General features: G+C 38.0%; 1 protein-coding gene and 1 pseudogene across 2 annotated transcripts in view; one reads left to right on the top strand and one right to left on the bottom strand.

Moving 5' to 3' along the window:
* The window catches only part of OPHN1 (oligophrenin 1), an 838,177-nt gene that overhangs the window by 688,544 nt on the left and 127,848 nt on the right, over positions 1-21,785 (top strand). The window contains exon 17 of one of the 2 annotated variants that reach the window (XM_037821167.1): positions 8,223-8,821. The exons of the other annotated variant lie outside the window; for it this stretch is intronic. The gene's annotated coding sequence lies outside the window, so the exon portion shown is untranslated. Of the gene's footprint in view, positions 1-8,222; positions 8,822-21,785 lie in introns of those variants that run through there. 2 annotated transcript variants of the gene reach the window in all.
* On the bottom strand, positions 17,670-21,358 carry LOC119522193 (annotated as a pseudogene).

Raw genomic sequence — 21,785 nt, 5'->3', positions numbered from 1 at the left:
AATATGTCTCGGAGTGGGTTTATTTGGATTTATTCTATTTGGAGTTCACTGGGCATTTATGCTTTGTGTATTTATATTGTGTAGAAGGTTTGGGAAGTTTTCCCCAACAATTTCTTTAAATACTCTTTCTAGACCTTTATCCTTCTCTTCCCCTTCTGGGACACCAATGAGTATTAAATTTGGAAGTTTTATTTTATCTATCATATCTCTGAGATCCATTTCAATTTTTTCAATTTTTTTCTCCCTTCTTTCTTTTGTTTGTTCATTTTCTGTTCTGTGGACTTCTAGGACACTGAGTCGTTGTTCATCTTCCTCTAATCTTGTATTATGAGTATCCCAAGTCTTTTTAATTTGCCCAACAGTTTCTTTTACTTCCATAAGATCTTCTATTTTTTTATTTACTCTTGCTATTTCTTCTTTATGCTCTTCTAGGGTCTTCTTTATGTCCTTTATATCCTGTGCCATGCTCTGATTCTTTGACTGTAGTTCTTTGATTAATTGCACCAAGTACTGTTTCTCTTCTGATTATTTGATTTGGGTGTTTGGGGTTGGGTTCTCCATATCATTTGGTTTTATCATATGCTTTAAGATTTTCTGTTGTTTTCAGCCTCTTGGCATTTGCTCTGCTTGATAGGGTTCTTTCAAGTTATAAAATATACCAATCTAATTTTTCAGATCTGCAACTTGGTGGTGTACACTTTCTCTAATTAACCAGCAGGTGGCATCTGTGAGTCACCTATTCCCCTCAAGTCAGTTCTCCTCAACTTTGTGTGGTGTGTGGGGAAATGATTCTTGTGGGGTTCAATGGTGCACTCACTTTGGGTGTGTTGTTTGTGCTGTCTGCCCTGAATGTCAGGCGTGTGTCTGGGTCGTGAGCGTGGCAGGGCAGCTTTAATATTCAAACCTCCCGGGTGTTCCCCATGATTCAAGGCTGTTGCAAGAGCCTAAGCCTTCATTTCAGTCTTGCCACATATTTTCTCTGCCACTGACCCACAAGTCCCCGGCATTGATGTAGGGTCCCTGGGATTTCCGAGCAGGACCCCCTTCTCAGCTGTGATCTGCCAGGACCTCTGCTGATGGAAGGCTGTGCTATGTCACAAGTGCACACTGTCCCTGAAGGGAAGCCCCGGGCCACCAGGCCATTCAGGACGCTTCCAGCCTGATGCAAAAATGGCTGAATGAGGCGTCTCAAGCCCCCCCTTTTCGCACAGCTCCACCTTCCCAGCTCTGGGACAACTAGCTGTGGGTGCTGCCGAGGCCACTGTCCACAGCCGACATTGTGGTGTGTGCACAGTGCCATGGGATGCACTCCTTGTCAAACTGGGTTTCCTGGCACTGCTCTGGGCTGTGGGTCCGGCCCCAGGCAGGACTGTCGCCAGCATGCCAGGGAGCTGGCTGCAATCAGCGTGGTTTCTTTCTCTTTTTGGCTCTCCCCTCTGTCCCCCTGGCCCTAAGGCAATCAGCAGTGGGCTATCCTCCACTCCAGACACCAAGAGGTTGGCATAGCCTGCTCCTGCCATGCTTCACTGTGTGGTTCTCACCTTCTCACCATCATAACTGTAGTTGCTCCTGGGTTTTTGTTTTTTAAAGAACTAGTCCATCTCCAAACACCAACCCCCAGTTTCCCCACATTGCAGTGTGGCTGTGGGACTTTCAGCTGGCTTACTCACTAGTTTCAGAACTCAGACTCCCGGTTTCACCAAGTGCATAGTCCCTGCAGTTTTAGCAGACCTTGTCCAGCTGGTGCATCACTGGAACTGGTGTTCTGGGTCACTTTCTGGTTTTTATCTAGTATTTTTCACGGAAGTATTTTTTTGCCCTGTCTCACCTAGCCACAATCTTAGGTTCTCCTAATTTCTTTTTATTGCGGAATAACATTCCATTGTATGGATATACCACAGTTGTTCATCCATTCACCCATTGAAAGACATCTTTGTTGTTTCCAGATTTTTATAGTTATTAATAGGGCTTCTATAAACACCATCATGCAGGTTTTGGTTAGACATATTTTTTCAGCTCATTTGGGTAAATATCCAGGAGCACAGTTACTGCATAATATGGAAAGACTATTTAGTTTTGTAAAAAACTACCAAACTGTTTTGCAAAGTGGTTGTACCATTTTGCATTCTCACCAGCATAAATGAGATTTACTGTTGCTCTACATACTCACCAATATTTTATACTATCAGTTTTTGGGGGTTTTTACCCATTCTAACAAGTGTGTAGTAGTATTTCACTGTTGTTTTAATTTGCAATTGCATAATGACTTATGATGAGCATATTTTCATAGGCTCATTTGTCATCTGTATATCTTCTTTGACATACAATTTTCTCTTTTGTTAATTGTTGATTCATTTCCTTTGACCATTTTCTCTATCTTGGTTCTTTTGTTTTATCTTATTGATTTGTAAGAGATTTTTTTGTTTAAATTTAATTCACTTTTGAGTAATCAATGAACAGAGTAAAAACAAATCAAATGGTATAAAAGGGTGTACAGTTAAAAGAAATTCTTCCTTCTTCCTCTTGACCACAGCCATCCAGTTCCCCTTCACTGAAACAAATTTTCCCAGATGCTATTTCTCCTTCCAGATTTTTCTAAATATGTACCCACACACACATCATATATATTTTTCTTCACAAATATTAGCTTACTATATACACTATTCAGAAACTTACTTTTTAAACTTAATATATCTTAGAGTTCTTTACATATCAGTACATACAAGTTCCCTTGTTCCTTTTGTTTAATGGTTGCATAGTATTTTATTGAATAATGTAAAGGTATTTTTAATTGATTTCCCTACTAGTAAAGATATATCTATCAGGAGTGTTTATGTGCTAATTAATAATGCATTTGAATATAAAAACAAACAAATAATTCTGTAGAAAAAGAAACTTCAAGAAAAACAATTGTAGTGTAAGGTTTAAATAAAACTCTGTCTTGGATGGGTCAAGTAGGTAAATATAATTAAAGATACAAAGCCTTGTATCATATAATTATTAAGGATAATTGAATAACTTTTATTGAACATTTTACCCTGTAACCAGAAAATGGGTCAAGTAGGTAAATATAATTAAAGATACAAAGCCTTGTATCATATAATTATTAAGGATAATTGAATAACTTTTATTGAACATTTTACCCTGTAACCAGAAATTTTCAGTACTCAAACATTTAAAAACATTGTGCATATATCTGTAATGTCATAAAACACATTATATTTGGTGCCTCATCATCCTGCCTGGCTTAGAAGTAAGTTTCCCTTTGAGCAACTGCCCCAGTAAACCCTGCCATGGGCATAACTACAATAGCAGGGCTTGCATCTCCATAGGATGTATATGATAAGAGCTGCTCTTAGCATCTCTGAATGGCCCCTATTGCTTCTCTGATCAGCCCTTGCTGCTTCTTCTCCAAACAGCCCCTTGCCCTTTCAGGTCACATAATTTACCAGCAAAACCTTGTCTTCATATGGTTTGGATGATAAGAAGCTGCCCTCAGCTTCTCCAAAAGGTCCTTGCTGCTTTAGCTTTTCTCATAATTCATAGGAAAACCCTGCCCCCACTTCCTTTGGGTCACAATAAAGGCAAGAACCAGGGGCTCACATCCACCCTTCTTTCCCTCTGTCCTCCATAGACCTTCACAGGAACCCAGGTTAGATAATCCAGGGGCACCTCTGCCACTCTCATTCTTCCCTCTCCCTCTCCAGGGCATGTAATCTTTCATGCATTCTTTGCTGGATGGCTATCTGTGTTTGCACCTCATCATCCAAAGAACTTTCACATAGCATCCAAAATGATATCAAGCTGCAAAATTTTCAGAGCGATTAGTCCAAATATATACGGCACAAAAGGTTTGAAACAATTAACAAGTCTGAGTTAATATAAATACAGAATAATTTTACAATATTTAGTCTTCCATTCTTGAACATGGTATATTGTCCCATTTATTTAGGTCATCTTTCACATCCATCAGTAATTTTTTCTGTTTTCTTCATAATGGCCATGCATATTTCTTGTTATGTTTATTTATAAGTACTTCATCTTTACATTGTTACTGTGATTGTAATCTATGTTGCTCTTATATCTTTAATTTATTTACGAATGTTTCATAGAAAAGCTATTAATTTTTGTATTTTATGGCCAAGTCCTTTCTTAGTTTTAATAGTTGGTTAGTTTTTCCTTTTAGAAGGTATCTTCTTTTTCAGTCTTTATATCTCTTATTTTACTTCCTTGTATTATTGCATAGGCTAGAACCTGCAATATAATGTGTAATAGTGGTGACAGTAGGGATCTTTGTCTTTCTCCTGGCATTAACAGATATTCTTCTAATGTTTCACCACTAAGATTTATGTGTTCTTCATGCTTATTTCAATATACTATCCTGATTTTAATGGAAATTATTTCATTGTTTCAGCATTATGCTTCATGTGCCCTGCAAGTTTCTTGAAGAATATTTTTTCAATCTAAAGGAAGTGTCTTTATAATGCAAATTTTCCAAGAGTTTTTCCATGAAATATGGGGGTGGGATTGTTTTTAGACTACTTTTTCCTCATTTGTTGCTATGATCATATGATATTTTGCCCCTTAATCTGTTAAAGACAGATTTTTTAACATGCCATTCTTACATTGATGAGATAAACCCTACTTAGTTATGCTTTATTATTATTTTAATATGCTGTTGGATTTAATTTATCAACATTTTATTTAAGATTGTTGCATTTGTGTTCATATGTAGCAGTATAGCATCACAGTTGGGAATATGGACTCTAGAATCAAATTCCTTGTATTTGAATTATGTCTCCAAAACTTATTATCAGTGTGATCTTGAGCAAATTACTTAACATTTGTTTTTCTTTTATTTGTAAAATAAGGATAATAATAGTACTTATACCAAAGGGTTATTAAGAAGATTAAATATTTTGTTTTCTTTTGCTGCATAAGAGATCCAATGTGTATATGCTTACATTGGTTCAAGACCCACCTCAAATACCAATTTCTGTTCCTGTTGTCTTTTGTTTGCTAACAAAACATGAAATTTAGTAGCTTAAAAATACAACCATTTTTTGTTGTGCCTTCTGATTACATGGGCTTAGCTGAGTACTTCTGCTATATGTGGTACTGACTGGGTTCCAGTCATTAGGAGCTTAATTGGATTGGAATGTTCAAGATGACTCATACATATGGCTGACAGTTGATGCTGACACAGCTAGGGCTGTCATTACCGGTCCCTACATGTAGTATCTCTATGTAGCTTCAGCTTCTCACAATCTGGAAGCTAGGTTTTGAGTAAGAGCCCCATAAGAGAGCATTGCAGGAGAATCAGTGGAAGCCACAAGGCTTCTTATGACATAGCATTGGAAGTCCCAGAACATCACTTACTTGGGAGCTTGGAGTCTTCTTCCAAACTCATTTATGATGTTGGAGGAATTAATCTCTGCAGTAGAACTGAGTTCCTCTTTCCTTGCTGGCTTTCAGCTTGCAGAGGGGTCACTCAGCTCCTGGAAGCTGCCCTCAGGTCCTAGTCCCATAGCCCTCTCACAACATGGCAGCTTATTTCTTCAAAGCCAGTGGTTGAACCCATCTCAAGTCTACTATATGAGAATCTCAGATAGTATAATATAATCATGTGATTGACTATCCCATCACCTTTACTATATAACATCAGAGACTCTGCTCACACTCAATGGGAGTGGTTTTATACCAGGAATTTGAAATCTTAGTAATTATCATAGAAATTTGCCTATCACAATGGGCAAAGGACATGAATAGGGAAACCATAAGAAATGCAAGTGACTAGTAAATATATGGGAAAATGATATTAATGAAATAAATTCAATTCAAAACAAGTTACTATTTTTTTGCCTGTCAGACTGGGAAAGAATTAAAGATTGATAGCACAACATTGGCAAGAATATGGGAAATTGGTCACTTCTACATACTCTCCATGTCAGTATAAATCAGTACAATCATTCTAAAGAACAATTTGTAACTTAAACTTATCATTATAGTTTGTATTTTTATTGTTTGCATTTCTACATCCAGAAATTTTCAATAAAGAATCAGCTTGGATGTTGGCAAGAATTTAACTGCAAGGATGTTCATTGAAGCGCTGTTTGTAATACCAAAACAATTGGAAAGCATTTCAGTGTACAAGAATATGGGATTAGGTGATTAAATCAGAGTTATCAATAGGTAGATTCCAAAGCCATATTTAATTACATAGGCTAATACTTATAAAAAGCAGATAAAATGCCTATAATTTTTCTATTTAAAAATAAGTTTCCCATGTATTGATATTAAGGACTCCTTGAGGTTTGGAGTGTGAGACACAGGATATTTCACTTAACGGAGTGGAGAGCAGTCGCCACATAAAAAGCAACTCCTGCACACTCTTCTAACCATTATCTTTGTATTGCATATGAGAAGAGGGTGGGGTAGAATGGTAGTGGCAGGCTTTATGCCACAAGGAATGATATATGTGTGATGCTTAGAGGGAATTCTGAACCTTCTATCCTTCTACATTGAGAAATCTGGTGAAACACTAGAAAGAGTATGAGATTATGAATTAGGAAACCTAGCTTCTGCCACTTACTTGCTATGAAATCTTAGACAATTCTTTTCTCTCTGTGAGCCTCTGTTTCCCCATCTGTACAATTAAAAAGTTAGACTACAGTAGTGCTTCTCAACCCTGGCTGCATGTTAGAATTACCTAGGGGAGCTTTAAAAATACTGATGCCTGGGCCCCACTGACAAATTAAATATGAATCTCTAGAGTTAGGGCCAAAAGAACCGGTATTTTTGTAAAGGTTCATCCCCCCCATCTAGGAGATTCTGATATTGTTCAGTCAACCACTGAACTAGTTGATCTCCAAGTATACTCCAAATTCTGATTATTTGAGATTTCATGATTCTTTAAGAGACATACATCTGACATTGAGGTAATCTTTCTTCCACGTGGGACACACAAGAAATATGAAGGTCACAGGCCCCAGGGAGAGTGATAGAGTAAGCTACCAAGGACTGGTAGGAGGCCAAACCCTGGACAGGATGGGATTGATGCCCATACTGTCTCCAGCTTTACCCTTCCTTGATGTTCATCTCCGTCTGTGCCCATTTTTCCAAGATGTTGAACTTAGAGAGCTTCGGCCATATGTCCACTTAGTCCTCTCTTAGGTTAGTTGAAATTGTAGCCAGATCCTTTCTTCCTTAGTTCAGCTAGAGCAGGGTTGAAATTTTTCAAAGGCAACATTTACAAGGAAATTAATGGAAGAGGAAAAAGTTTCAAAAGCAGAGAAGACATGGGGTTTATACAGAACATAGTTTTTAGTTCACATCTGGCTGCTGCATGGGCTGTCTGTCTCACAACTTATAAGACATGTGGCCCCAATTCTCATTCTTTACTTCAAAATTGAAATTTGTTGTATTGGAACCCATGATGCCCAGGCTTTTACCCTGAGGTAGATTCAGGCAGGCTGTTGTGCCAAGTCTGTGGAGTCATCAGTTCCCAATTTGCAGGCAGTCTCCTCCCTCTTGTCCTGAAGAAACGCTGGCCCCAAGACCACCCCCAACCCAAAGAGAGATGCCTCGCTCATCTGCGACCTGGGTGGGTGGCTTGCACTGGCTTGGTATCCACATCCTGCTACCTTTCCTTTGGGAGACCTCAAGACCTCCATTTTTCCTGAAGGCTGACTTTGTAATAGGGCCAGATCTCTCAGGGAATCTTCATATGCATGAGGTGCATTCTGCTCCCTATTTCAAGGCTTTGCTGCCGCACTGGGACAGTGGACTCCTTCATTTCTTGATTGTAGCTTATGGGTCTTGTCTCTCTAACCTTGTAACCAAGACAGTCTTTGGGTGGAAGACTCCAGATGTCGATCTGGAGTTCACAGAAAAGAGCTAGCTTTCTCAAGATGGTTCTAAAGCTGCCAGGGGAAGAACCACAGAAAAGCCAGTGCAAGCTATGTCTTGGGAAAGGCCAGAGGTCAAATCTGGAAAAACACATTCTGTTATCAAATACAAGGAATGAGTACAGTCCAGGGACAAGAGGAAAAGCCATAAAGTTAGAAGCCAGGTAGACTCTTTAAGGGAGCCAAGAATAAAGATGGCAGGAATGAAGCAAGAGAGTGGAACAATTGCCTTGAATGGGATCACAGTCTGGTTCAAGACTAATTTTATTGACAGCATTGTGGGTACATTGACCTTGTTTGTTTTTGTTCTTACAGCTTTACCTGATTTTGAGAAACAGCATCCAGGTTGACTTTAAAGCAACTTCCTCATGCTCTCTACATCAGCCACAGAATTGTAAGGCTTTTGCCTCTCATATCTGTGGAGCATTTGAGGGCAGAGATGCCTGCCTGGTCCAGTTAATGGTCTTGAATTTTCCTGCCTCCCCTTTTGGTTACCACCTCCTCCATACCTCTCCCTGGGGCTGACCATTCAGAAGCCTATCGTCAAAGGCTCATGTTTGAAATTCATTTTATTCCCCTGGTAAGAAAACAAAACTATTGGCAATGATGTGAAGAAAAGGCACACTTCCTCCTAGTTGGGAGTGGAAGACAACAAATGAGCACTGACTGTGAGAGGAACGATGATGGTAGGACCTGGCTCTGAACCTCCTCCCTGGATGGGGGCAGAACAGTCATGCAAGATGGGAGTAGAGGCTGAACACTGTATTTGGGAAGATGGAAATCTGAATTCCAATCTTAACCTCTATTATAGCCGAGTGATTTTAAGAGCAAGAGATTTAGAGTTAGGCAGACCCTGATATCCTGGTTTAGCAGCTTAGAATGTGACCTTGGTCAAGTTACTTCTTTTCCCAGAGTCTCAGTTTTCTTTTATGTAAAATGGAGATGGTAATATACCCACAACTAGGGTTGTCGTGAGGCTCAAATGATGTAATGTCTATAAAAGCATCTAGCAGAGTGCCTAACTTAATGGATGGTAGTTTTTATTATTGTTGTTGTTTTGTTTTTGTTTTTGTTTTTTTTGGAGCCCCTTATGATTCCTAGGTCTCAGTTTCTTCAACTGCAAAATGGGTATGATAAAGCCCAGTCTGCCTACCTTACCAGACTGTGTGGAGAGAATCACAGATGAAAGCACATCACCAGCTCCAATGTGACAGCTTCACTTTAACTAGTAATAGTCACAGACTGCAGGAATAAGTCAGCATCCAGCCATGTTTCCATGAAGAACCAATATACAAGGAATTTTCTCCCCCCACCTCCATTCCCTGAGAAACTGGATCCATAAAATTTCTGAGGGGGGCTCTATATAGAGGATAATTAACCAGTTATGGAAAGCTAGAGATAAATATCTTTTCTAGCAGAGATTCAGAAATGTTTGAGGAGAATGAGTGGGATTCTGGATGACAGTATGGCCAGCATATGGCTGGACAAATAGTATGTAATGGTCTTTTTCTGATTTCTTCTTGTTTTTATATGAAAAGATAAAGTGTTATGAATTCTTCCAGCTTGCAAGCTGTCACCTAAACACCTAAATACACTGGCTGTGTACCCAGTGGCCATGTCTGCAGCCATAGTTCCTAAATCAGTTATTTTCTGAGCAACCATAACCAAATAGACTCACACTAAAGATGCTGGACATTAAACAGAATATAATAATAGAATTACAAAGACATAGCATGTCAGAATAGGATAGAACCTTGGACTACAAAATTAGAACTTTGGTCTCTCATCTGGGTTGATGAACCATGGTGACATTTGAATTGAACTTTGGTTCAATTCTTTAATAAGCATTTGCTGTGTGCCTGTGCTGTGGCAGAACTGTGCTAGAAGCTAAGTATATATTTGTGTGTGGCAAAAGTCTCTTTCCCTCATAGTGTTTATAGTTTAGTTGGGAAGAGAGAGAATACGCAAGTAAATAAATGAAAAAATGAAAACATATGTACAAAATTGGAAAAATAAACAGACACTGAGAGCAAATAATGGTGTGATGGGAGAGAGAAAATTTGTTAAGATTGCTTGTAGATGGTGTGTTCAGGAGAATTCTCACAGGGTATGCAAATTTTAAGCTGAAACCTGGAGGACAAAGCAGAGCAGAGATCTTGAGTGAAGCATTCCAATAAAAGGTAGGACATGTCCAAAGTTCCTAAAACTGGAATGAAATCACGGAGCTGAAGACCAGTGGAACTAGAGCTGAATAAAGAGATCAGTATGAAATAAAGTTAGAGGGGTGAGCATGGGTTGAATCATAAAGGACCCTGTAAGCCTACTTATAAAATTTAGATTTTATTAAAAGTACAGTTGAAAGGCATTGACAGGTTTAAAGCAGAGAACTAACATCTGACATATTTGTAAAAGGTTACTTAGGCTATAGTGTAGAAATTAAATAGTAAAAGCAGTAAAGGAAGCAGGATGATTTAGCTCAAGCAAGAGATGATAGTAGCTTAGAATAGGATGGTCACAGTTGAGATGTAGATAATAGTATTGATATGGGGTACATTTGGTAAATAGAATCAAAAGAAATTACTGATGGTAATGAGACAGAGAGAGGGAGAAGTAAGGTAGGATTCCCAAATTTCTGCCTTAAGCAACTGGATGGATAGTGTTACCATTTACTAAGATTCAGAAGATGACAGATTTGAGAAGGTATTGGTAGTAGAAATTAAGAGTTCAGTTTAGGGTATGTTAAGATTAAAACATTCAAGAGACATTCAAGTGGAGGTATGAAACAGGAAATTGGATATATAATCTCTGAAAAGAAGTTTGGGATTGAGATTTAAATATAGAACTTGTCCACCTACAGATGGTATTCAAAGCCATTGGAATGAATGATATCACCTAGGGAGAACATGTAAAAAGAGAAGAAAAGGAAACCTACAAGGAAATCAAGTTCTGAGGAACTCTGAGAAGAAATGGAGGAAGAAGAAGAAGAAAAAGAAGCTGAGGATGAGTGGTTAGAGTGGTAGGAGGAAAATAGTAGAGGGGTTACAGACGCCAAGAGAAGAAAATATTTCCAAGAAGCAAAGGAGTGGTCAAATGCACCGAATGCTGTTGAGAGGTCAAATCAGAGGAGGATAGCAATGTGTTCATCAAATTTGAATTTAATTTGAATTTGACAAGAGTAGTTTCACTGGATTATAGAAGTAAAAGTATGACTGGAGCATGGGTAAACAAACATTTTAAGAAGTTTGCCTGTGACTGGGAGCAGAGAAATAGGGTAGGCAGCTAAAGAAGTGGAAGATCAAAGGAGGTACATTTTAAAAATGTTTTTGTTTTGTTTTTTAAGATAGGAGACACCTAACAATGCTATGATGGTAGAAATGAGCAATGATTAAGTAGAGAGGTTAATGATATAGGCAAATGAGAGAATAACCAAAGAAATGGAGTTTTCAATGAAGTGGGAGGATTTGGAATCCAACATCAATTGTGAAGGGATTGACCTTTAAAAGTAAGGATACTTCATCCAGTGGGATAGAAACAGATTTTCAGAATTAGTAATTGGAAGATGAGTGTTATGGATTGACATACAGGTTAAATCCTAACTCCTGGTCCTATTGATGCAAAGCTTATAGAATCTTTGAAGATTCTATTAGTTAAGTTGAGGCTAAACTGAATCAGGGTGGGCCTTAGTCCAATATGTCTGAAATCCTTATAAGCAGAGGAAATTTGGACACAGATTTAATAGAAGCCATAAGGAGAAAGATGGACATGTGACAGAGGTAGAGATTAATTGCTAGCAAGCTACCACCAGAACACTATAAACCTTGAGGAAAGCACAATCCTGCCAACACCTTGATTTTGGACTTCTAGCCTCCAAAACTTTGAGACAATAAATTCCTGTTGTTGAAGCCAACTAGTCTGTGGTACTTTGTTACAGCAGCTCTGGCAAACTAAAACAACGAGGGAACTCCCATATGATTATTTTTATTTTCTCGGTGAAATATGAGGCTAAATCACATGCTGAAAGTTGGAGGAGTTGGGAGTGGGGGAGAGCAAAGGACTTGGAGGATGAATAGAATTTCTTCCAAAGGAGAAGGTGGAGAAAGGCATTCCAAGTAGAAAGGAATGGACAACTGCTGTATTTGCTTACCAGACATCATTCTGCCTTTTCCATTAATAACACCCAAATTTTACCTTTAGGGAGCTACTCAGCACCTACTGTATATAATTTTGTGGTATTATTGATAAACTTCTGCCTTCTTCTAGTCAAAGAATGGACAAATAACCCAAGCTAGGCCAATTGCATGGATATTTTCTGAATTTTGAATCATGAATATTTAAAGCAAGGATGTAAGAGTTGTAATTGATTCATCCCAGACTTCAACTGTTCATTTTTGTGAGCTATCTCATATCATTTAAATAAATCCCCATTTTGCTTAAGTTAGCTAGTATATATTTTAGAAATTTGTGTAACAAACATTTACTGACTAATATGTGCCAGGCAGTGTTCTAGGAGCTCAAGATCTGTCAATGAACACCACAATCCTGTCTTAATAGAGCTTACATTCTATTGTGTGGGGAAAGCAGAACAAAAACAACAATCATTCAATCATGTATGCTAGAAGGTAACATATATAGTGGAAAACATGCAGTAGAGTAAGAGGGATCAAAAGTTCTGAGAAAAAGGCAGGTTGCAATTCAAATAAGATATTTAAGCAAGTGACATTTGAGCAATGACTCACAAAGTGGTGAGGGAAACAGTCATATCATTCTGTAGGTAAGAGCCTTAAAGGTAGATGGAACAGTTAGCACAAAAGCATTAAGGTAATAGCATGCTGATGTGTTTGAGAAACAACTCCAGCATGGAAACTACTGTGGCTGGAGCACAGTGTGCAATCGGAAGAGAATAGGAGAGGATCAAGATCAGGTAGGGCCTTAGAAGCCACTGTGAATCATTTGTCTTTTCCTCTGAGTAAAATGGGGGAGATTCTGGAAGGTTTTGAGCAAAGGAATGACTTGAATTGACTTAAATGTTAAAAGGTTCTCTCTGGCTGCTATGTTGAGAATAGGCTGTAGCTTATTTTTTGCTACTTACTACCAAAGAACCCTATTGTGCAGGACATGTAAAAAAGAGTATACAAAGGCATACAAACTGGAAAGTGTGTTTGTCTGGGAAGGTTGGCAGGGGTTAGATGATAGGGCATCTTGTGTTGCATGTTAAGGAGCTTAGTCTTTACCTTTTGGGCAATTTGGAGCCATGTCAAATTTTAAATGGGGCCATAAAATGGTCTAATTTATGTCTTGAAAATTATGCCACTCTAGTGGATGAGTTGGAGTGGGGAGATCAGAGCCCAAAGGCAGGGCTATTCCTAGTTTACCTTATTTACCCCTTGGGGTGTTGCCCAGAAAGAATCAGCAACACTTTCCATATGTCTGACCTTCATCTCAGAAGTTGTTCCAGCCTGTTCCCACTGGGTCTTGCTCTTTGGAAATGGAGAGCAGCTGGTCCCCCTCAGTGGCATAACCAGACTTCACCCTCTCCAATTATTGTGGGATGCAGGAGAAGCCTTCTGGATGAGGCAATAAAAGGGGATTTCAACCTCTCCCGCTTTTTTATGACCTATTTTGGGCCTTGTAGCTGGATCCAAAAATAGTTCTGCTGTGTTTTGAATTTTCTAAGTGAAACAATCCCTTGTTTTGGAATTATCTGCACTCCAGCAGCTCTCCTCATTTTGAAATTGGTATGAATCTTATTCCACATATTCGGCTTCACAAGAATGGTCACATTCTTTTTTTTCTATGCAAGACTTTTTTTTATTAAAACTTAAAATTATTTTAAACTTCTAAAATTCCTTCTATTTCCTTATAGTTAAATGATTATTACACAAAACATTTAAGACTATGTATGTATAAAGAAATAAAAAAATGCGTATATGTGTTTTCATCTAAAATACTTTACACAAACTTCTTTAATTGAAAAAATTAGTCCTTTTAAACATCAGATGATGCTGAAAATTTTATGAACCTCAATATTATTCCACTTGCATCATCAGATTAAAATTTTAATTTTTATTTATCTGCTGAATTTCTAATATCTACAATGATTGTATTCTTTAATATCAACCTAAAATGTAATTCTAAGATCCATACCTAACTATAAGACCTTGAACTAATTTTTTTCCAGCAGTTCTATTGAGATATAATCACATATCACAAATCCATCCAAAGTGTACAATCAGTGGTTCACAGTATCATCACATAGTTGTACATTCCTTACCACAATCAAATATAGAACCCTTTCATTATTAAAAAAACAAAAACACACAGAAAACAAATACATCCCATACCCCTTATCCCCCCTATTATTGACCTCTAGTAATGGTGTGCTACAGTTGTTACTGTTGATGAAAGGATATTACAATATTACTGTTAACTACAGTCCATAGTTTGCAGTAGGTTCATTTTCCCCATATACCACTCTATTACTAACTTCTTTTAGTAGTGATGTACATTTTTTCTAGTTCATGAAAGAACATTTTTATATTTGTGCTGTAAATTACAGTCATCATGAACCATAGGATTCACTGTGTTATACAGTCCCCTGTTTTGTCCTCTAGCTTTCCTTCTAGTAACATAACCTAACCTAAACTTCCCCTTTCAACCACAGTCACATGGATTAATTCAATGCTGTTAGTTGCACTCACCATATTGTGCTACCATCACCTCTATCCATTCTCAAATATTGAAATTCAAACTAGTTAAAATCATTCACAAAGGAGAGGCTAAGCTTACTCATAATTATGCTTAAGAGTCACCCCCAGAGAACCTCTATTTTTTGCTCAGATGTGGCCTCTCTTTCAGCCAACTCGGCAAATAAACTCACTACCCAGACCTCTGCATGGGATATGACTCCCAGAGGTGTAAGTCTCTCTGGCAATATGGGGCATGACTCCCAGGGATGAGCCTGGCCCTGGCATCATGGGATTGAGAATGCCTTCTTGGCCAAAAGGGAGAAGAGAAATGAAACAAAATATAGTTTTAGTGGTTAAGAGATTTCAAATACACTCAAGAGATCATTCTGGAGGTTATTCTTAGGCATTTTATAATATCCCTTTTTAGTTTCTAGTGTATTAGAATAGCCAAAAGGAAATACATGAATCTGTTGAACTATAATCCAGAATACTTGATTCTTGATGATGACTGTGTAACTAGATAGCTTTTATCGGGTGACCACATGTGCTGGTTTGAATCTGTTATGTATCCCATAAAAAGACCATGTACTTTTAATACATTCTTGTGGGGGCAGACCTATTGTGGGTGGGATCTTTTGATTAGGTTGTTTCCATGGAGATGTAACCCACCCACTTTTGGGTGGGATATTTTGATTAGATTATTTCCATGAAGATGTGACCATGCCAATTCAAAGGGGAGTCTTAATTAGTTTGCTGGTGTCCTCTCTGAGAGGGTAAAAGGCAGAGATATTTTGAAGAGAGTATGGAGAGATGCTTAGAGATAAAAAAAACCCAGAGACATTTTGGAGACAGCCATTTTGAAACTGGAGCCTGAGAGAGAAGGACCATCTTACCATGTGCCTTCCCATGTGAGAGAGGAACCCCAGATGCCATCTGCCTTTCTTCAGTGAAGGTATTGTCCTATTGATGTCTTAATTTGGACACCTTTATTACTTTAGATCTGTAAATTTGTGAACTAAAAAATCTCCATAGTAAAATTCAATTTATATCTGGTAATTTGCATTCCAGCAGCTTTAGCAAACCAGAACACTGTGTGATTGTGAAAACCTTGTGACCAACATTCCCTTTATTCAGTGTGTGGGTGGATGAGTAATAAAGATAAAAAATATAAATAGTAGGGAGGGATAAGAGATATGAGATGTTTTGGGTGTTCTTTTTTTATTTTCATTTTTTTTCTTTATTTGGAGTAATGAAAATGTTCTAAAATTAAATGTGCCAATTAATTCACAATCATATGATGATACTGTGAGCCATTGATTGTATACTTTGGATGGATTATATAGTGTGTGAATATATCTCAATAAAATTACATTAAAAATTCCGCACATATTAAGTGTACAATCTCCATTCTCTACCCACATTCTATTTCCTGGTAACCTATATTCTAGATTTTAACTCTATATGAGTTTACTTATTATTATTAGCTCATATGAGTGAGATCATATAATATTTGTTGTGCTAGTTTGAATCCATTATGTCCCCCACAAAAGACATATTCTTTTAATGCAATCTTGTGGGGACAGACTGACTAGTCTTTTGATTAGGGTGGGGCATTTGATTAGGTTGTTTCCATGGAGATGTGACCTACCCAACTGTAGGCAAAACCTTTTGATTAGATTATTTCCATGGAGGTGTGGCCCCACCCATCCAGTGATGAGTTCACTGGAGTCCTTAAGAGACCTGAGAGCTCACACAGGTCCAGATTCTTGGAGACACTGGGAGATGCAGACATAAGGATGTTTGGCGATGCTAAGAGATGAAGCTCAGAGTTTGCCTGGGAGAAGTTAGGAGAGGACCCCCAGATGTTTAGAGAGAAATGCCCTGGGAGAATAAGCAAGGGTGCGTAGGAGTTGAGAGAGAGAAGCTAAGAGAGACAGAAGCCCAGAGATATTTTGGAGGGAGCCATTTTGAAACCAGAACCCAGGAGCAAAGGACCAGCAGAATGCCAACCATGTGCCTTCCCAGCAGACAGAGATGTTCCAGATGTCATCGGCCTTTCTTCAGTGAAGATATTCTTTTGTTGATACCTTAGTTTGGACACCTTTATGGCCCTAAAACTATAAAATTGTAACCCAATAAATCCCCTTTATAAAAGCCAATCCATTTCTGATATTTTGCATAATGGCAGCTTTAGCAAACTGGAACATTTGTCCTTTTGAATAAATCTGCCTCAAAGATATCACCAAATTAAAAAAGAATAAATGAAACATTAGGGTGGTTATTCCAGAATAGGACCTGGGAGGTTAGAATTATTCAAGACTCCCTATTGGGTTCATACTTTATTTTACATCAGTGAGTGGCAAGAATTGCCAAAAATCCTATGATGGAGTCTTTCATATCTTCAAAAAGTTGAGGAGCCCACATCCTTTTTCATACAAAATGCCCCTTAGAATCATGCAATTCATTTGAAGCCTCACCTAGAGAAAAAGGCTGTCATAGGGACAGGCAGGACACCCACTCATTTGTGGAGAACCCTGAGAAAGTATGATTTTAAAAATTTGGACTGTACTTTAAATTTTGCCAGCCCTTTTCACTGTATTTGTAGGAAACTGCAGCAGGTGTGCCAACACCCACACTACCACTCTCTCTCACCTTAGGCTTGCTATATAGTAGCTATGGCTATGGAATTTCACAAGTGATATCCTGTATAACTTGAAGGAATAATTATGTCTCCTAATTCCAGGTTTTCAGTTTTAAAATATTACTCGCAATTTTTTATTCAGTTGAATAGCCATATGGATACTAAGCACCTATGAACAAAGGTTTATCACAAATATATGGTTTAGCATTGTACAGTTAGGAATAACAAGAAAAAATTATTACTGATGGTTAGTATTTAAGATAAAAGTCCATTAAAAATTTCCATTCAATATAGAAACTAGTGGTTTACTTATTGGAAAATCAAAATTCAGAGTTGCAAATTTACTGCATCCATTCAAAATACATAAATTATATGAAAATACAGATTTTACCATAGATATGTAAAAATCAAGCCAATGGTTTGGACCTGCATGTTTCATTTGCTCACAAACTTGCACACACTAATACTCTGCAAAAAACAAAAACAAAGCAGTTGCAGCAAAGAAAAAGAAAGCTACCCTTTTGCAAAGAAGCCTAAAAGCTTCAAGGAGGCTAAAATAAAAACACATATATACATATAAAGTGCTAGTGTTTAACACAAATTCTATTTCTAAAAAAATTGAACTACACAGGTTAAAACAATGTACAAGATCTTAAACCATTAAAGTACCAAAAAAAGAAAAAGAAAAAGAAAAAAAAAACCACCAAAATCAGTTGTTATGATGACTAAGATATACAAATGAGAAATACTGATCAAAACTCAGGAAGTAAATACCTGAGCTAATGCATTGTCCATGCTGGAAGAATTTTTATTCAATTTAAACATCTCTTCTCAACTCTAAAAAATATTCTTAAGTACTAACTTTATATAAAGCAGGCAAAGCCTTCAAATAATTTGCTATTAAGTATGCCAATTTTTATAGTGCTAAAAAAAGAACTAAGAAAATTAAAGTGAAACAGGAAAACAGAAATAGTGAAAAAACTGATAAATTGTAGCTGGACAAAATAGACTGCTATTATACCTTCTTGTCTTTCTTATTTAAACTAAATAATATAAACTTACAGATTTAGTTTTCTACTGGTTTGCTACACTAACTCTCTCATATTTACTAACTTCTACCACAATCAAACAGTGTACAAAATGTTATAAAGAAAATAGTGCCATTGAAAAATCAACATGACACTAATTAAAGCAATCTTAAAAATAAAATCTCTTACTACAAATGAATATAAAATGTAATAGATCTTATTCAGTAAGAAGTGTGGCCTTGTCCAAAGCTTAACTACTCCTGCCCATAGCCACTTTTTCAAGGAAATATACATTAACCAAATGGTGACTGAGGTGTTTGCTATAATCTTTTTCCTTTATAAAAGAATGGTCACAAAAAATACAAGCAAAATCTCCCTCAGCCACTTTGGCTGCCAAGTCTTCTTTTACATTTTTTCTGTTAGTTTCTTGTGGAACTGGCTGAGCCAGTTACAAATCCAGAATCATCACTATCCTCTCACATGTTTCACTTAGGTCACTTACATTGTGACAGTGGTTGCCTTCTTCTTTATCAATTTCCTGAGAGTCATTCACTGCTGTGGTAATGGACAGTGATGCCAGAGCAGTTTTTGACATTTCTCCTCTTTTTTTCTTTTGGTGGTAGAAGCAGTGAGGAAGTTGATTCTTCAACTGCTGAGACTATACCAGCAAGATTCTCTGTTATGTTCTGGTCAGTGTCAATTTCAATTTCACAAAGCATAGTGTCAGCCTGATGCTTATCATCTAAAATTTCACACTCTGGCATATTCTCAAGCTTTGTTCAGAGGATGAAATACTGGTAGATTCTTCAGAACTAGCATCAAGACCAGTTACACTCTTATCTGCCTATTCTACTTTCTGAAGAAGTGCTTCTTTAATCCTTCCCCTTCAGAGCATAATTTTTGGTCTTTTGATTCCTCTTCTTTTAAGTTTTCCTTTGTCAGTGGTGGTGACGGTGGTAGGAGATCCTGTGCACATATACTTTCCTTTAGAACCTGCCTATCTTTGTTAACAGGCACCAAGCCAACTTCAGTAACTACTTGCTCCTTCCATGCCATTTCACTCTGTGTGCCTGACTTCCATTTTAGAAGAGACCTTTTGGGAATCAGCTCCATCTGAAGAGATCAATGGGAGGAGATTCCATCTAAGCAGACTCCATGAATGGAGACTCCAAATGAGGAGGCCCCAGCTGAGCAGACTCCATGAGAAGAGGCTCCACTGAAGCAGGTCTTATCTGAGCAAACTCCATGGGAGGTACTCTACCTGTGCAGACTCCATATGAAGCAGCTTCATCTGAGCAGGTACCTTCTGCAAAGGCATCTGGGAAGGAACTATCTGAGGAGGCTTGCTGCTATTTTTACTTGATTAATTTTTCAGAGTTTTCTTCTTTGTACTTTTTTTCATGCAGGTATTTTGCTTTATTTCTCCTCCACTTTGCTGTCACCATTTGGTACTTTCTGGCAGCTTTTGGATCTGCTTTCTACCTTCTTTTTCTTTATTGTCACAGGTTCTTCATCATGCACAGGATCATTAAAGGAATGGGATTCAGCTTCCATCTTCCTTTTGCTTTTCTTGGTTTACAGGATTTATTTCTTGTATGCTCACACATCTATAGGCTTAATTGCAGATTTATGAGTTCTGGTAATCACTTGACTACTGAGGCATTATTACAATGCTCTTTCTCTTCTGAAAAATTATCTTTTTTCCCCTACTTTTACAGGCTTCTAGTTTTTCTTTCCAGCCACATCTTCCTTCATTTTTGTCTGCTGTGTTTCTGTTGTATCATTGGTAATATTGTTATGGGGCAAGTCAGCCTTCCACTGTTTTCGTTTGTTTCACTTTTGAAACATCCATTGTTTTATTAGGACAAGTAGGATACTTAAATTTGAAATGATACTTCAGACTACCCTTCCTGGAAGCTGCATGCCATAAGCAGGGCAATTGAACATGAGTTAACATGCTGTTCTATGTGTTTTTTTAAGTTATTTCTATCGGCTGTTATGTAGTGACAATGTAGGCAGTTAAGATGGTTAGTTCCACTGTGAACCTGTCTTGCATGGTGGGTTACTTCATGTTGATTAGAGGCCACATAACTACATAACTGCATTTGATCATATTTAAATGGTCTCTCACCTGAATAAGTACACATATGTCTAGTTAGACAATTTTTCTGAGAACTTGAGTAAGGACAAAGTTCACATTTATATGGACGTTACCCTGTGTGAGTTCAAACATGCTGAATGTAATTGTTTTTTTTTTCTGTCTGAGAAATAGTTGCATTTTCCACATGTGTATTCTTTTCTAGGAAAATGGTTTCTCAAGTGTTCCCTCCAGCAATACTTGTTTACTGTGGTGTACATGCAAACAATGTACTTGTAGATTCACTCATTATCCCCAGCCCTGGTGTGATGTTTCAGATGCACAGTATAGTGATCATTTCAGCTAGTATTGTAGCCACAGAACTCACAACAAGTGGGACCTGTGTATAAATCTCCCTTTTCTGCAGCAAAAGAACCAGATTCCCTGGCTTTTGCTTGCTTCTTTACACTTCCTTCCACAAAAAATTTCTTGGCACTGTGAACTCTAATATGATGCACTTTGAGTGTTCTTCATGTTCTGTTTCATACTGGCATGGCTTACAGTGAAAGGGTTTTGTCTTCAAGTTCTTACATTTGTCCTCTGCACCAGGTGTTTCAGTAGGAAGATCTTTATTAGAGATATAAATGTCTGAGCAGCAGAAACCTCAGACACAGACTCTCATTCTATAACACTGAGTTCCAAACTTTCCAATTCCATGTTTTCCATTCCATTATCTTTGCCATTTATATCAGGAGACTCTTCAAGTCCTTCTCCATCAGTATCTGAAAAGTTTTTATCCCCAACAGTCATCAATTCTGTCTTCTGTCTTTCTTCATCAACTAGGTAATCACAGATACTTCCATTCGCTTCTGTCAAGGACACATTTGCCAACATCATAAGCTGAGGGGGTGCCCGTTCAGCTTTGGAGAGGTCATGCAAGTCATACATATAGGTAGGTTGGTGCTGCCTGTGAACAGGCATCATCCTCCAGAAGACTGTCCCGTAACCTGAGTGGCCATATCTGTATGTTGAACATTGACATCCCAGCTTGTCTGAGCACTCCCAAACTCACCCTCAATGGAGGACCAGTGAGGTTCCACAGCCACAGCCTGGAGGCATCTGTCTGGAATGCTGGAGAGGTGCCAGCTGCCACCTTCATGTCATGTAAGTTTGTGAACTTCACTACCCTATGCCTCTGATGAGATGCACACCCTGGCCACTAGGTAGGGTAGTGGAGCAGCCAGGCCTGTCACATTCTTTTAAAAATCAAATCCCTCTAGGGTGATGGAAAATTTATCTTCAGTGTTGGAAGGATGCTTTCTCCTCTCTAGGGTCTCAAAGAAGTCAAAAACTCTCCTCATTCCCCTCTTCTACTAAGAAAATTCCTCCCCAACTCATGCACCCATGAAAATATTCAGCATTGAGGATAACGAAAGCCAGTAATAT

This window comes from Choloepus didactylus, chromosome X (genome assembly GCF_015220235.1).
Source record: "Choloepus didactylus isolate mChoDid1 chromosome X, mChoDid1.pri, whole genome shotgun sequence".
NCBI lineage: Eukaryota > Metazoa > Chordata > Mammalia > Pilosa > Megalonychidae > Choloepus > Choloepus didactylus.
Note: the sequence above shows the minus strand (reverse complement) of the source record. Positions and strands in the feature narration are given on the sequence as shown.